The sequence below is a fragment of the Triticum dicoccoides genome, chromosome 4A (genome assembly GCF_002162155.2).
Source record: "Triticum dicoccoides isolate Atlit2015 ecotype Zavitan chromosome 4A, WEW_v2.0, whole genome shotgun sequence".
Taxonomy (NCBI): domain Eukaryota; kingdom Viridiplantae; phylum Streptophyta; class Magnoliopsida; order Poales; family Poaceae; genus Triticum; species Triticum dicoccoides.
In genome coordinates this window covers 241,980,967-241,987,271 of record NC_041386.1, presented here as the reverse complement: position 1 = coordinate 241,987,271, position 6,305 = coordinate 241,980,967, and positions in this window count along the sequence as shown.

Sequence of the window (6,305 nt, the reverse complement as noted above, 5' to 3'; positions counted from 1 at the left end):
CACAAGCATGCAAAGTAGCCCTCGTAATGTTGCTGATTTCAGGGACTTAGAAATATTCTAAGTCATTGCCCTGACAATATTTTCATGCCATGTATCCTTGTTGCTACAGAGTGATCCATGCCTCTTTTGAGCATGATCAGAAAGGGTGTTTTGTAGAGATTGGTGTGCTCTATCCATCCATGTCTTTGTTTGCAATTATAGAGCACCCTAGCTTGACTCAATCAAGCTCTACTTTTGCTATAAAATGTTCTTGGCAGAACGTTTACATGTTAAGCATTTTTGCCGAGGTTGTTGTAGTTGATCCATGAATGCTATGTTGTTGTTCTTGCCATGTTTAGCTTCTATGCCATGTCTACTTGTGGGGTGAATGCTTAGTTTACCATGTTCCAGTTTTATACTAATTCTGAATCTGTTAACGATAATTGCTATGTTCACGTGGTTGCCATTGTATTTTCTAATCCCTTTTGGCTTATGGTCAGTAAGGGACTTTTGTTGTATGCTTTGAGTTGCTTCATGCCATGCCTTTCTTTGCCATGATATGTTCCTGTAGCATGTTGATATCTTGCTCTAAACATTGTTTCCTGATGTTAAATTCCTGGCATGTTGTTATTTTCACTAAGTCTGTAACCTAGTATCTTTTGCACTTTTGCCATGCTTGTTTGAACCTGCTATTGAGTGAATTAGACATATCTCAGTGTACATCTTTTGTCAAGCATCTTGAGTGGATCCCTGCCATGTATTTTGTTGCTATGTTAGAGTGCAGTAGCTTGTTATTCTTGATGCATTTAGATGGCCTCGTGCTGTTAATCACAGCTTTGTGCCATTATTGTTTTGCTTGCCATTTGCAAACCGTGCATCCGATTCCGGTGATCTTTATATCCATTTCGACCCAAATCAACTCCCCTTTCCAGTGGCACTCTTGGTTTTCCAAGTTGAGGCCAGGTTCAATCTTTCCTTTCCGAAGCATGCAGACGCATCGCATATCACATCCCGCATATCATACCATGTTTTGCATCATGTTGCTTGTGCATTGCACGTGGTTGATTGTGTCTCCCTTTTCTTGTGTTCTTATTTGTGTAGAGCCTAGAGACGAGTACGTGATTGAGGAGCCCGTTGAGTATGTTTACGAGGATCAAGCTAACGTCAACTCGGAGAACTTTGCAGGCAAGATGACCATACCCTCGAAATCACTTCTATCTTTGCTTGCTAGTTGCCCGCTCTTTTGCTATGCCTATGCTATGATACCAACCACTTGCTTATTATGCATCCCATATTGCCATGTCAAACCTCTAACCAACCTTGTCCTAGCAAACCGTTGTTTGGCTAAGTTGCCGCTTTGCTCGGCCCCTCTTATACCGTTGTTAGTTGCAGGTGAAGATTGGAGTTTGTTCCTTGTTGGAACATGTTTATTGTTGTTGGGATACCATTATTATATCTTGTATACTTTAATGCATCTATATACTTGGTAAAGGGTGGAAGGCTCGGCCTTATGCCTGGTGTTTTGTTCCACTCTTGCCGCCCTAGTTTCCATCATACCAGTGTTATGTTCCTTGATTTTGCGTTGCTTACACGGTTGGGTTATAATGGGAACCCCTTGATAGTTCGTCTTGAATAAAACTCCTCCAGCAAGGCCCAACCTTGGTTTTACCATTCGCCACCTAGCCTCTTTTTCCCTTAGGTTCCGCGGACTCAAGGGTCATCTTTATTTTAAACCCCCGGGCCAGTGCTCCTCTGAGTGTTGGTCCAAAACAGAGCCACTTGCAGCGCCACCTGGGGGCAAATTGAGGGTTGGTTTTAGTTGTACGTAGTGTTCATCCAGTGTGCCCTGAGAATGAGATATGTGCAGCTCCTATCGGGATTTGTCGGCACAGCGGGTGGTCTTGCTGGACTTGTTTTACCATTGTCGAGATGTCTTGTAACCGGGATTCCGAGTCTAATCGGGTTGTCTTGGGAGAAGGAATATCCTTTGTTGACCGTAAGAGCTTGTGATGGGCTTAGTTGGGACACCCCTGCAGGGTTTTGATCTTTCGAAAGCCGTGCCCGCGGTTATGGGCAGATGGGAATTTGTTAATGTCCGGTTGTAGGTAACCTTAAACTTAACTTAATTAAAATGAATCCATAGAGTGTGTGGCCGTGATGGTCTCTTTTTAGTGGAGTCTGGAAAGAGAACACGGTCTCGTGTTATGCTTGAACGTAGGTTGTTCTAGGATCACTTCTTGATCATAGTTTATCGATCGTGCCTTTGCCTTCTCTTCTCGCTCTCATTTGCGTATGTTAGCCACCATATATGCTAGTTCTTGCTGCAGCTCCACCTCATACCTTTTACCCTTCCTATAAGATTAAATAGTCTTGATCGCGAGGGTGTGAGCTTGCTGAGTCCCCGTGACTCACAGATTCCTTCCAAAACCAGATGCAGGGACCGATGATACCGCTCCAGGTGATTTGACTGAGCTCAAGTGGGAGTTTGATGAGGACTCAGGACGATACTACGTTTCCTTTCCAGACGATCAGTAGTGGTGCCCAGTTGGGGCGATCGGGAACTTTATTGCATTTGGGGTTGTTCTTTATTTTGGTTCCATAGTCGGACCTTGATTGTATCTGGATGAATGTAATGATACTTATGCTATTGTGTGACGTGGCGAGTGTAAGCCAACTATGTATGTCTTTTCCTTATTCATTACAAGGGTTGTGTGAAGATTACCTCACTTTCGACATTGCTTACAATGCGGTTATGCCTCTAAGTCGTGCTTCGACACGTGGGAGATATAGCCGCATCGTGGGCTTTACACATCCTGATGCGCACGTGCTTGTGTCAGTTAGCAGAAATTATCCAATGCTCAAATAAATGAGATGCATGATATAGAAACATGTCATCCATCATGATAGGTTTATTGTTATGTATAGCATAATGGAGACTCAAATTGTGTAATGCATCATGAGAAATATGTATAGCATTGTTATTCATGGAATGCATGTGGTGCACGCAATTATGGGAAACATGCAAAGTATGGAATGCATTAAAATCTCCTAATATGTATGAGGAAACTATGGGGGTCTCCTCACGAGCACTAATGGACACATCATATAGAGAATATTGACAACATCCAAAATAATGCATATATGGAACAATGTGATCATGGCATGGCATAGTAGATGAATTGCGCAAATCGTATAAAGGGAGCATCGCAATATCATCACATGAAAAACAAAAGTCAATGACTGTCATCTCGTCACCTATGCCATAAGTGCAAATGGGATTTATTTTAATGGGGCATGCATAATTACTATGTTGAGATCTCACTCATAGCATATGACAAGTTCAATGGGTTGTCGAACATGATGTGACCAAAACAATTTTCACGTGATATCCTATGGAGCATATCATCACAACTAGGCAATTCGACATGCTCGTCATAATATTCACCATAAATAGGTAAGTCATGATATGAGGAAGTCGCACTAGCATGAAGCATGGTAATAGGTGTGTCAAAATCATGCAAGCAATCATTGGTGAGATAGTCCACTAGTGGGACAAGAGAAGCACCATCACATATGTTACCTTTGGAGCATCGCTCATGTGTTGTAGGTGAGGTGTTGAAGACCAAGTCATGGTCATCTTCATATTGATGGAACCATGTGGGGGGTGCATCACCGTCCACCATGGCCATCTCGTCGTTGGAAGTATGGAATCGTGGAGGGTAGGCATGACATCATGTAGGAGACCTAGCACCAAAGAATAAAACACACTCGAAGTAGAGGTTAAGTCGTTAGAAATCATAGTGGCCTCACATGCCGTGTCAACTACCTCACTCACTAAGTGTTGTGGCTAACTCACTCCCTCTTGGATTCTCTCATTGATATGGTTGGTGGAGTCACTTAAATGGCTCTCAACCTCACATAGGATGTGTGGCATGCTCTCAAGTATGGGCCTAGTGGTGGTCATACTCATCCTATCATAGGAAATGCACTCAATGTCATATATGGTGGAGTCACTCAATTCACTCATGTGGTGGTGGTTCTCATCACATGGCAATTGGGTCATCTCGTCATATGTGGGCGTCGAAGAGATGTAGGTGCAAACGTCTCCATGGGCAACACCTATCTCCGCCTTGGTTGAAGGGATAGTCCCATGCTCAACCTCCTCATCCATAATGACTCCAAAGATGAAAGCCTTAGGATGTGGCAAAACATCACTCTCCTCCGAGACCAAAGATAATGTCTCATGTGCGGTCTCGTAGCTTGATTCAGAGTATGAGTCCAATATGGGCACTGTCTTCGTGTTGTTGAAGAGGTTCATGATCGTTGCCGTGGTTGAAGGGGATGGCCCTTGCTCGACCTTCTTGTCACCGTCTTGTTGGAGGCCCATATGATGTGGTACCTCGTAGCTCGTCTCCATGACCGAAGGGATATTCCCATGCTCGGCCGTCTTCTTTGAGAGGCTTCCGAAGATAGAAGTATCACCCTCACTCATAGTTGGTCGCCTTATTGTTGAAGATGTTGATGTAGGCGAACTCATGGGAAGAAGGCGAAGATGCCATACGTCCAAAGGTGAAGATGCCTTGATAGCTGATACGTCTCCAACATATCTATAATTTTTTATTGTTCCATGCTATTATATTATCTGTTTTGGATGTTTAATGGGCTTTAATATACCTTTTTATATTATTTTTGGGACTAACCTATTAACCGAAAGCCCGATGCAAATTGTTTTTTTTTGCCTATTTCAGTGTTTCACAGGAAAGCAATATCAAACGGAATACAAACATAATGAAACCTTAGCAAGGATATTTTTTGGAACAAACGTGATCCAGGAGACTTGGAGTGGATGTCAAGGAAGCAGCAAGGCGGCCACGAGGTTGGAGGGCGCACCCAGCGGGGCCAGGCGTGCCCCCACCCTCGTGGGCCCCTCGTAGCTCCACCGACCTACTTCTTCCGCCTATATATACTCTTATACCATGAAACCTTCGGGGAGAGCCACGAAACACCTTTTCCACCGCCGCAACCTTCTGTACCCGTGAGATCCCATCTTGGGGCCTTTTCCGATGATCTGCCGGAGGGGGCTTCGATCATGGAGGGCTTCTACATCAACAACATAGCCTCTCCGATGATGTGCGAGTAGTTTACCATGGAGCTTCGGGTCCATAGTTATTATCTAGATGGCTTCTTCTCTCTCTTTGGATCTCAATACAAAGTTCTCCTCAACCTTCTTGGAGATCTATTCGATGTAACTCTTTTTGCGGGGTGTTTGCCGAGATCTGTTGAATTGTGGGTTTATGAACTTGATTATCTATGAATATTATTCGATTATTCTCATAATTCTTATATGCATGATTTGATATCTTTGCAAGTCTCTTTGAATTATCGGTTTAGTTTGGCCTACTAGATTGATCTTTCTTGCAATGGGAGAAGTGCTTAGCTTTGGGTTCAATCTTGCGGTGTCCTTTCCCAGTGACAACAGGGATAGCAAGGCACGTATTTTATTGTTGCCAATGAGGATAAAAAGATGGGGTTTATATCATATTGCTTGAGTTTATCCCTCTACATCATGTCATCTTACCGAATGCGGTACTCCATTCTTATGAACTTAATACTCTAGATGCATGCTGGATAGCAGTCGATGTGTGGAGTAATAGTAGTAGATGCAGAATCATTTCGGTCTACTTGTCACGGACGTGATTCCTATATTCATGATCATTGCCTTAGATATCATCATAATTATGCGCTTTTCTATCAATTGCTCGGTAGTAATTTGTTCACCCATCGTGATACATGCTATCTTGAGAGAGGCCACTAGTGAAACCTATGGCCCCTAGGTCTACTTTATATCATACAAGTTTCCAATCTACAATTCTATTTTACTATCTATTTTGTAATCTTTTTTCCAATCTATATCACAAAAATACCAAAAATATTTATCTCATTATCTCTATCAGATCTCACTTTCGTAAGTCACCATGAAGGGATTGACAAGCCCTTTATCGTGTTGGTTGTGAGGTTCTTGTTTGTTTGTGCAGGTACTAGGCGACTTGCGTGTAGTCTCCTACTGTATTGATACCTTGGTTCTCAAAAACTAAGGGAAATACTTACGCTACTTTGTTGCATCACCCTTTCCTCTTCAAGGGAAAACCAACACATCCTCAAGAGGTAGCAAGAAGGATTTCTGGCGCAACACCATTGTCGGGGAGATCTACTCACAAGTCAAGACATACCAAGCACCCATCACAAACTCTTATCCCTCGCATTACATTATTTGCCATTCGCCTCTCGTTTTCCTCCCCCCCACTTCACCTTTGCAGTTTTATTCG